Genomic DNA, 12,079 nt, shown 5'->3' on the forward strand with positions numbered 1-12,079 from the left:
TCCCATGATGGGACAATATGTCTTGCTGAAAACCCGGACCCCTAGCTCAAAAGATCAAGGTCACAATTGGAGGTCAAAGGTCAATAGGGTTTTTTTCCTGTCTGGTCCCGAACTCTGTCATGCATCAAGGGATTACAATATTACTTGGCATAAATGTTCCTTATGATGAGATGACTTGTCTTGCGCAACACCCTGAACTCTAGCTTAAAGGTCAAGGCAACACATGGAGATCAAAGATCAATAGGATTTTTTTCCTGATTGGTCTATAACTTTGTCATGCAAAACAGGATTTAAACATCCCATGGATGAGACAACGCTTCATGCGCAAAAGCCGAGCCCTTACCTGCAAGGTCGAGGTCACACTTGGAAGTCGAAGGCCAAAAGGGCTGTTTTCCTGTCCAGTCTGTTACTCAACAATCCTTAAAGGGATTTTAATATTACTTGGCCCAAATGTTTGCCAGTATGAGACGGAGTGTCGTGCCCAAGAACCAGGTCCGTAGGTCTAAGGTCAAGGTCACACTTAGAGGCCAAAGGTCAGATACAAGAATGACTTTGTCTGCAGTATTTTTTCTTCATGCATGGAGGGATATTGACATAACTTGGCACAAATGTTTGCCACCATGAGACAGATTGTCGTACGCAAGAAGGTCCCAAGGTCTTAGGTCAAGGTCACGCTTAGAGGTCAAATTCAAGAATAACTTTGTACAAAGCATTTCTCCTTCATGCATGGAGGGATTTTGATGTAACTTGGCACAAATGAGGCAGCCTTGTTTTTAAAATTACCTCCCTTTGTTATTACTATAAATAGATTATATTGTAACATTTTTTAGCTCACCTGTCACAAAGTGACAAGGTGAGCTATTGTGACCGCTTGATGTTCGTCGTCCGTCATCAGTTGTTCGTCGTCCGTCAACAATTTCTAAAAAAATCTTCTTGAAAACCCCTGGGCAGAATTACACCAAACTTCACAGGAATGATCCTTGGGTGGCCCCCTTTCAAAATTGTTCAAAGAATTGAATTTCATGCAGAAGTCTGGTTGCCATGGCAACCGGAATGAAAAACTTTAAAATTCTTCTTGTCCAAAACCACAGGGCCTAGGGTTTTGATATCTGGTGTGTAGCATCATCTAATGGTCCTCTACCAAAATTGTTCAAATTATCTCCCTAGGGTCAAATATGGTCCCGCCCCAGGGGTCACATGGTTTACATAGACTTATATAGGGAAAACTTGGAAAATCTTCTTGTACAAAACCACATGGCCTAGGGCTTTGATATTTGGTATGTAGCATCATCTAGTGGTCCTCTGCCAAGATTGTTCAAATTATCGCCCTAGGGTCAAATATGTCCCCGCTCCGGGGGTCACATGGTTTATATAGACTTATATAGGGAAAACTTGGAAAATCTTCTTGTACAAAACCACATGGCCTAGGGCTTTGATATTTGGTATGTAGCATCATCTAGTGGTCCTCTGCCAAGATTGTTCAAATTATCCCCCTAGGGTCAAATATGGCCCCGCCCCAGGGGTCACATGGTTTATATAGACTTATATATGGAAAACTTTGAAATTCTTCTTGTACAAAACCACATGGCCTAGAGCTTTGATATGTTGTATGTAGCATTGTCTTATGGTCCTCAACCAAGATCGTTCAAATTATCCACCTAGGGTCAAATATGGCCCCTCCCCGGGAGTCCCAAATTTTACATAGACACATAGGAAAAAAAGTTTAAAAATCTTCTTGTCTGAAACCACAACACTTAGACCACTGATATTTGGTTTGTAGCAATGTGTTATGGTCCTGAACCAAAATTGTTCAAATTGTACCCCTTGGGTGAAAAGAGGCCCTGCCCTGGCGGTCCAAAGTTTTATATAGACTTATATAGGAATTGCTTTAAAAATCTTCTTGTCTGAAACCATACGACCTAGGATTTTGATATTTGGTATGATGCATTGTCTACTAGTCCTCTACCAAAATTGTTCAAATTATTCCCCTGGGGTTAAAAGAGGCCCCGCCCTAGGGTCACTTAGTTATTATGTGAGTTATATAGGAAAAATACTTAAAAAATCATCTGATCCTATTTCCAAGACTGTTTAATTATAATTACCTGATGACCCCAAGTAATATGATGTCACTTGACTGTGACCTTGACCTACTGATCTACTTTCTTGTTTTTAGCTCACCTGTCACATAGTGACAAGGTGAGCTTTTGTGATCTCGCAGCGTCCGTCGTCCGTGCGTGCGTTCGTCCGTCCGTCCGTAAACTTTTGCTTGTGACCACTCTAGAGGTCACATTTTTTGTGGGATCTTTATAAAAGTTGGTCAGAATGTTCATCTTGATGATATCTAGGTCAAGTTCGAAACTGGGTCACGTGCCATCAAAAACTAGGTCAGTAGGTCTAAAAATAGAAAAACCTTGTGACCTCTCTAGAGGCCATATATTTCACAAGAGCTTCATGAAAATTGGTCAGAATGTTCACCTTGATAATATCTAGGTCAAGTTCGAAACTGGGTCACGTTCCATCAAAAACTAGGTCAGTAGGTCTAAAAATAGAAAAACCTTGTGACCTCTCTAGAGGCCATATATTTCACAAGATCTTCATGAAAATTGGTCAGAACATTCACTTTGATGATATCTAGGTCAAGTTCGAATCTGGGTCACGTGCCTTCAAAAACTAGGTCAGTAGGTCAAATAATAGAAAAACCTTGTGACCTCTCTAGAGGCCATATTTTTCATGGGATCTGTATGAAAGTTGGTCTGAATGTTCATCTTGATGATATCTAGGTCAGGTTCGAAACTGGGTCACGTGCCATCAAAAACTAGGTCAATAGGTCTAAAAATAGAAAAACTTTGTGACGTCTTTAGAGGCCATATATTTCATGAGATCTTCATGAAAATTGGTCAGAATGTTCATCTTGATGATATCTAGGTCAAGTTTGCAAGTGGGTCATGTGCCTTCAAAATCTAGGTCAGTAGGTCAAATAATAGGAAAACCTTGTGATCTCTCTAGAGGCCATATTTTTCATGGGATCTATATGGAAGTTGGTCTGAATGTTCATCTTGATGATATCTAGGTCAAGTTCGAAAGTGGGTCACGTGCCATCAAAAACTAGGTCAATAGGTCAAATAATAGAAAAACCTTGTGACCTCTCTAAAGGCCATATTTTTCATGGGATCTGTATGAAAGTTGGTCTGAATGTTCATCTTGATGATATCTAGGTCAAGTTCGAAACAGGGTCACCTGCGATTAAAATCTAGGTCAGTAGGTCAAATAATAGAAAAACCTTGTGACCTCTCTAGAGGCCATATTTTTCATGGGATCTGTATGAAAGTTGGTCTGAATGTTCATCTTGATGATATCTAGGTCAAGTTCGAAAGTGGGTCACGTGCCGTCAAAAAGTAGGTCAATAGGTCAAATAATGAAAAAACATTGTGACCTCTCTAGAGGCCATATTTTTCATGGGATCTGTATGAAAGTTGGTCTGAATGTTTATCTTGATGATATATAGGTCAAGTTTGAACTGGGTCAACTGTGATCAAAAACTAGGTCAGTAGGTCTTGAAATAGAAAAACCTTGTGACCTCTCTAGAGGCCATACCCTTGAATGGATCTTCATGAAAATTGGTCAGAATGTTAACCTTGATGATATCTAGGTCAAGTTTGAAACTGGATCACATGCCTTAAAAAACTAGGTCAGTAGGTCAAATAATAAAAAAACCTTGTGACCTCTCCAGAGGCCATACTTTTCATGGGATCTGTATGAAAGTTGGTCTGAATGTTCATCTTGATGATATCTAGGTCAGGTTTTAAACTGGGTCAACTGCTGTCAAAAACTAGGTCAGTAGGTCTAAAATTATTAAAATCTTTTGACCTCTCTAGAGGCCATATTTTTCAATGGATCTTCATGAAAATTGATCTGAATGTTCACCTTGATGATATCTAGGTCAGTTTCGAAACTGGGTCACGTGTGGTCAAAATATAGGCCAGTAGGTATAAAAAAAGAAAAACCTTGTGACCTCTCTAGAGGCCATATTTTTCATGAGAACTTCTTGAAAATTAGTGAGAATGTTCACCTTGATGATATCTAGGTAAATTTCAAAACAGGGTCACGTACCTTCGAAAACTAGGTCAATAGGTCAAATAATAGAAAAACCTTGTGACCTCTCTAGAGACCATATTTTTCAATGGATCCTCATGAAAATTGGTCAGAATTTTTATCTTGATAATATCTAGGTCAGGTTCAAAACTGGGTCACATGAGCTCAAAAACTAGGTCACTATGTCAGATAATAGAAAAAACAACGTCATACTCAAAACTGGGTCATGTGGGAAGAGGTAAGCAATTCAGGACCATCATGGTCCTCTTGTTTAAGATATAGCCTTGAAATTTTGATGACATACACAGTTTTGCACACAAATCGTAAAACTGAATTTCATTGACCATGAATGTGACCTACTAACTTTCTTAATATTTTATCATCATTTTGACATTTGAAACATGTAGCTCATATTTCTCAGGTAAGCGATCCAGTCATCATGACCCTCTTGTATTACTGGCTGTAGGGAAAAATCAAGACCACATTTTTATTGATACAACATACATGTTACATCCAATTTCATTCCATTCCATTGTAAGAGTTTTTATGCCCCCGGCATCTACTGATGCGGGAGGCATATAGTGATTGTGCTGTTTGTTTGTTCGTTCGTCCGTCTGTACGAGGTTAATCAAATAGGACCGTTTCGTCTAGCATGAATACCCCTTACTAGAATTACTTGATATTAATGCAGATGTAACCTGTGACCATTCCTCATCTTCAGACATGATCAAAATAATCTCTAAACCAAAGTTATATTTTGAAGAACATGAATAAATTTCCTACCATGATAAGATATTAAATTTTAACATAGCCTAACATATGAGTTGTTGAATTATTATGCCGTTGACAATAATGATAGATACCCTGTAATTACAAACGCTAAGGAAATTAAAAAGTGTCAGTGTTCCAGATAATCAGAGGGTGACTATGATTGCAATCTATGTAGTTTTAGGATACATCTATGTTGCCATATGATAGGCTATATTTTAGATTTACTGTAAAAGTTGCTTCAATATTGTCCCATATTATTATCCCCCGCCGATGAAATCGGGAGGTGGGTATTGAAATGGCTGTCAGTCAGTCCGTGCGTCCATCCACAGCCATTCCTGAGTAACTGGCTGTTAGAATTTCATGAAACTTGAAATAATCATGAACCAACATACTGCAATGATGCCCATCAAGTTTTTGTTTTGATTGGTCAATTTCCCTTAGAGTTATTGCTCTTGATTTAATGAAAAATGCCCAAAAATGTCCATCCGCAGCCATATCTCAGTAACTGTCAGGTAGAATTTCATGAAACTTGAAATAAACATGCACCAACATACTGCGATGATGCCCGTCAAGTTTTTTTTTTTTTATTGGTCAATTTCCCTTAGAGTTATTGCATACATGCCATAATCTTTCAGAATGTTTCCGGGATTCTGAGTTAAAATTTCTGGGATTTTTACCTTTTGTCCGGGACATACACCGTGACATAGGTATTCATCTGTTTCGTGCAAAAATATCATAATATACATGTAGTTTCCTGAGTTAAACATTGTTCACTCGCTTGTATTAATTTGCGGCAAATGTCGTCTAGCTTTCTAAGGGAGGTAAATACATGGATAGGGGTAAAACATCTATAGTTCGGCACGTGAATTTATTGCGTTCCCGAGGTGAACAGAATTAGGAGACTTACTATATATATACGAAGAATCAACCTGGTCATCGTGATTTAGATTCTAGCTAATTTGGTATCATTCTAAAGCTTAAACATTTATTTAATAATTAAATTGAATCCTTAAAGGAATAAAATAAATCTTGTAGATAAAATCGACAATATAAAATATTTGGAGTCTGGTCAATTTTCATCGGTCGGTCGGCAAAGGCATTCAGCATTTTAATTTAGAATATGTGTGACAATCAATCTATATCTTAAATAATTACAACCTTTTAAAATAATTATCGTTTAATTGACCGTTCTTAATAATCTCTTCCATAAAGGCTACATGTAGCTTTACCGCCAACGTGCTAAAAACAAAGAGATTTACGACTAATTTAACTATCATAAAACAGTTATTGATTGCATAATCCTGTCAGTTCTTAATCAGGGTCATAATAATAACTGACTGTAATTTGATCAGTGTCATCAAAAGATCGTCGCGTGATCAAAGCGGGCTTAATCAATACGTGTCCCGCTCGAGGGCATGAAACTGATTAGGAATAAACAATGTGACACCGGGGACTGTTTATTGTGTAAAATTTAACAACTTATAGACAAAAACAAGTTTTTTTGGGGGATTATTTTTATTTGTTCCTGTATTTTTATTATTCCGGGACATTTTAAGACTGCCCCGGACACGGGGACGAGTGTGTAATTTCCGGGACAATCCCGGACAATCCGGGACGTAACACATGTATGGTTATTGCCCATGATTTAATGAAAAATGCCCAAAAGTCTGTCTGCAGCCATATCTCAGTAACTATCTGGTAGAATTTCATGAAACTTAAAATAAACATGCACCAACATACTGCGATGATGCCCTTCAAGTTTTTTTTTTGATTGGTCAATTTCCCTTAGAGTTATTGCCCTTGATTTAATGAAAAATCCATGTCTGCAGCCATTTCTCAGTAATAAGCTGATAGAATTTCATGAAACTTCAAACAAATATGAACCAACATACTTTGATGATGCCTGTCATTTTTTTTTCAATTGGTCAATTTTCCTTAGAGTTATTGCCCTTTAATTGTTTAAAAATCTACAGATTTGTACATAACAAACCAACCAGTTGGTAGAATTTCATTAAACTTCTTTCATTCTTTTCCATTAAAATTTGTTATAAACATGTGAAGTTTTGTGCCCACACATGGTCACCACTTTGCCTTGGTCAAAACCCACCTCCCCAACCCCCCCCCCCCCCCTCCCCCCACCAAAAAAAACATTATTTTTTTTATTATTATTTCTTTTCAAACCCCCCATGAATATTTGTCAGCATGCAAAGTTGCACCGTCCCCCCCCCTCAGTCTTCCCCCCCCCCCCCCCCGATCATACATCCCCATCTCCCACCCATTTTTTTTTTTTTTTTTTTTTTTTTTCATTTTTGATTTTCCATCTATTTATAATCAACATGTGAGATTTTGTAACCTCACCTGGTCACCCCTGCCACTGCCCCCGCCCCACCTCCCCCACTGCAAAAAAAAAAAAAAAAGCAACATTCATTGTGCCCCCCACCCCCCATGAGTGATGGGGGCATATAGATTTGCTCTTGTCTGTGTGTCTGTCCATCCGTGCGTCCCTCAGTGATATCAATTTGATGAAACCTTGCATTAGTCTTTATCATGATATGAACTTGCGCACCTTATATTTTCCGTCTGGCTCCGCCCACTATTTTTAGAGTTATGGCCCCTGAAATAGTCAAAAATGCACATTTTCACCTTGTGACACGCCTAGCTCAAAAAGTGTTTGATATAAATTGATGAAACCTTGCATGAGTCTTTATCATGATATGAACTTGCGCACCTACTATTTTTCATCTGGCTCCGCCCCCTAATTTTAGAGTTATGGCCCCTGAAATAGTCAAAAATGCACATTTTCACCTTGTGACACGCCTAGCTCAAAAAGTATTTGATATAGATTCATGAAACCTTACATGAGTCTTAATCATGATATGAACTTGCGCATCTCTTATTTTTAATATGGGTCCGCACCCTATTTCTAGAGTTACGGCCCGTGAAATAGTAAAAAATGCACATTTTCACCTTATGACACCCCTAGCTAAGAAAGTATTTGATATAAATTGATGAAACCTTGCATGAGTCTTTATCATGATATGAACTTACGCACCTACTATTTTTCATCGGAGTCCGCCCCCTATTTTTAGAGTTACTGCCCCTGATAGAGTAAAAAAAATGCACATTTTCACCTAATTATGTGCCTCACTCAGAAAATATTTAATGTAAATTCATGAAACCTTGCTTGAGTCTTAGTCATAATGTGACCTTGCACGGTTGGCATTCTTCTTGAGAATTTTAGCAGTTATGGCCCATGAAATAGCCAAAATAGTGGGGTTTTTTTGTTTCTGATGCTGATAGCTCAAAAAGTATATGGTATAGAATAATGAATCCTTCTCATATTTTTTTTTTTTGAGGCTATACCCCATTAAGACTGCAGACATTTGAATTATTTCACCTTATTTGTGACAAATGTACCAGTGGGGGGCACACCCTGTGTCCTACAGATGCATTCTAGTTTTCTGTTAAAATGATCTTGACTAATGAAATTATTTGCTTCTTAGTCACATCCTTAACTTTTTGCCGGACAATTGTTTTGCCATTCCTCACCACAAGCCCTTTCGGCGGGGGATACCAATTCATCGAATTTGCTTGTTGATAAATTTATTTTGGTTTAGGCGTAAAAAAAAAATTGTTTCCGGTATCCTGACTTACCCTAATTTTTTGGCCCGAACCTAAATGTTTTTATGGCCTTGGAGAATATTTTTTTCAACTTTTTAATAAAAAGTTGCAAAACTGCAAAACACTCTTATTTACATTCATTTTTTGACAGAAAAATAATTTCCAAAAAGTCTCCCTTAATAAAAAAAAAAATCCAAAAAAAAAAAAGAATTCCGACCTACCTACCCTAATTTTTTTGAGCATGTTACCGGAAACAAAGAATTTTTTTTTTAGGCCTTAGAGATTATTTTGATCATGTGATTCCTCCCTCCCCCACCCCCCACCTGCAGTGATTGGATATATAGTACAATATTGTTTATATATCATCGACAGATGTCAGTTCATTATGTTATACTGCAGTAGAGAAAATTAGGTGCCTTGTAGGGGACTTTGTATTGCATGGCAATAATTCATTCACTTGTTCTTCTTGATTTTGTTAAAAATTGGAACCAACAAACTGTCACAAGGTCCTTTTGTACATAACTTTTATTTATCAGGAAATTAAATATCTTTCCCGCATTCACAAAACAACTTTCTTGGCGGGGGGATATGAATTCACTGAATTTGTGTTTTCTACTACCGGTAAATAAAAAAGTTAAGGTTTAAAGTTGTTTCATGTCAGTCAGATGCTACATGAGCCATTGGAAAAAAAAAATAAAGCCTTGCTTGTGAAGAAAGTTACTATATGTCGTCCACGTTTTTTAAGCCATGACTAATTTATGCAGGACAGTTGATTCGCAAAAAAAAGAGCAGGAACATATATATAATACATAGTGAAGTGTATAAGTTATCGATGAATGTAAACAAATGCATAGCCCAAAGAATATGGCGTCAGCTTGACAAACTTGATTTTCGAGGTTTGGGCCTTAGTAATTTCACATTCTTTTAAAAAAATAAATCATTTGTTTCAATAAACATTGCATGAGAAAATTGTGCAGTTCATTGAATTGATAGTTAATGATAGCTAGTCAAAAGTACTTGCCTATTATGTCATATGGACAGAATGTCAATATAACGCATTTGAAAAAGTGTATCTTTCCATCACGGCTAAAAACATGCGGTTGAAATATACTGGTACCGGCTGAAAAAAACAAACTTAGATGAAATGCCTTCTTGCTGTAAAACAGCTGAAATGCTTTTTTAAAAATATACTTGTAGTAAAGTAAATGTAAATCACTGTAAAACAAGATGTTTGTCATGATGTTTTGTTGTCTTTTCAGAAAAAGGCTGCTGAAGCACACAGTATGTGGTCCAAAATGGGTCCTAAAGTTAATCTTGTAGGTATTTTTCTTTATCCATTTCTTATTTCTAGAGACTTCTGTTCTTTAGAATGATAAACTTCACACCAGTGGAGGTTTGAAATCTCCCAAAAGATCGTATAGAAGCTATTTAGTAGGCTTTTAGAAGGTTGATAGTTCAGCCTTGGTACTTTGCCTGAAATAATGCCAGGAGGTGCCACATCTGTCTTCCTCCACCGTTATAGCTGGATGTTTTTCTACATTGTTTTTTAAATAACTTGGCTATTTCAGAAACGTCCATTTAAAAAGAATAAAATAATTGAAAATGCAAAATATGTAACTTCCTGTACCAATCTAACATGGTTTAGGCTCTATAGTCAAATATCAGAGCTATTGTTGTTATCATTTTGTATCTGTCAGCATCCAGTTGACAATAGTTTTGCATGTAAGCAGGTTTCTCTTAAACTTAGCAAGGCATAATGCATTCAAACTTCACACATATAGTTTGCATCATGTGATGACTTCACAAGACAAGTTAACTCAAGTTTCTACTTTATCAAAAATTATGAACCTGTCTAGTCTCTTACCAGTGGAACACCAGAAGGGACTAGGAATGCCATCCATCCATCCATCCATCCATCCGTCTGTCCAATTGTTTCTGCCCCGTAACTTTATATGCATAGATGGATTATCTAAATACTTCACACAAACATTCCCCATGATGAGACAGTCACAATGTGTCTTGCACATGACCCATAGTTGTTGGTCAAAGGTCATCTTCCTTTGGGCGATTATTGCCCTGTTGGTGAAGCTCTTGTTTTTTCTTAGTTCCTAAATGCCTTGAAGCATTTTTAGTCCTAATGCAGTTGCCAACAACCACAATTGACAATCACTAACAAAGTTTTCCACCAGTAGCAGATTTCTGTATTGCCACTGCAATGGCCACATGTTACCTTAGAATTTCTGGTTAAAGTTTTGCATGTAAAAATTTGATTTAAAGAAACTGTTAATAGCCTATGCCAAATGTTTTCAGATATTACACATGCCTTGGTCATTATGGAATTACTTCCCAGGACAAGTTGAATAACTCAAGCTTCAAATAGGAAAGCGTGCTTTCATAAGACAGTTCTTGTTTTGTATTATAGTCTACTGAGAAGGCAGAATGATTTTACATACATCCATTACATTTGATAGATCAACAGACAAACCTCAATGTTTTAGCACTGGTAGCTTAACAATTTTAAGCTCACCTAGCTCACTTGTCACATAATGACAAGGTGAGCTTTTGTGATCACCTTTCGTCTGTCGTCCGTCGTCAGTCCATCCGTGTGTCCGTCCGTGCATCAATAATTTCTTATCTGCATGATAGAGGTTTCATTTATGATTTTATTTTGACCAAACTTGCACACAACTTTTATCACCATAAGATCTCAGTGACTTTCTTGAACTGGCCAGATTCCTTCATGGGTTTCAGAGTGATGGCCCCTGAAAGGGCCAGAATTAGCTAATTTGACCTTCTTTGCACAATAGCAGCTTCATTTGTGATTTGAATTTAATCAGACTTGCACAAAACTTGTGTCATCATAAGATTTTGGTGCCTTTCTTGAACTGGCCAGAACGCATTATGGGGTTCAGAGTTGTGACTCCTGAAAGGGCAAAAATTAGTTATTTTGACCTTGTCTGCACAATGGCAGCTTCATTTATGATTTGATTTTAACCAAACTTGCACACAACTTGTATCACCACAAGATCTTGGTTCCTTTCTTGAACTGGCCAGATTCCTTCATGGGTTCAGAGTTATGGCCCCTTAAAGGTACAAAATTTGCTATTTTGGCTTTTGCAGCCCTATAGAGACTTCATTCATGGTTTGATTTTGATACAAACTTACAAAATATCTTCAACAACAATAAATCTTGGATTTCATGACGAATCTGTCAAATCCAATCGTAGGTTCCAGAGTTATTTGATATCTGATTTAATCCCCTGATTATAATTAAAATGGATTTATATCTGTAAGTACTTAAGACTTATTTGAAATTTCATTATTGTTTTTAGTTGGACTGAGAAAATCAGGGTAGGTAGCTATTGACTGATTTTATGTCAAATTACCTCCCTTTGTTTCAAATTAAAATGGGTGTATCTCAGTAACCAATGAAGATACTGATCTGAATGTCATTTGTGCCATCAGATGGACTCGGACAATCAGGGTAGATAACTTTTGACTGAATTTACGACAAATTACCTCCCAATTATGTAAACGAATATATACTAGCAGCATCAAATGAGATTGGTTTTAAATGTTATTTTAGTCTTCCAGG

This window comes from Mercenaria mercenaria, chromosome 2 (assembly GCF_021730395.1).
Source record: "Mercenaria mercenaria strain notata chromosome 2, MADL_Memer_1, whole genome shotgun sequence".
In the NCBI taxonomy this organism is placed as follows: Eukaryota; Metazoa; Mollusca; class Bivalvia; order Venerida; family Veneridae; genus Mercenaria; species Mercenaria mercenaria.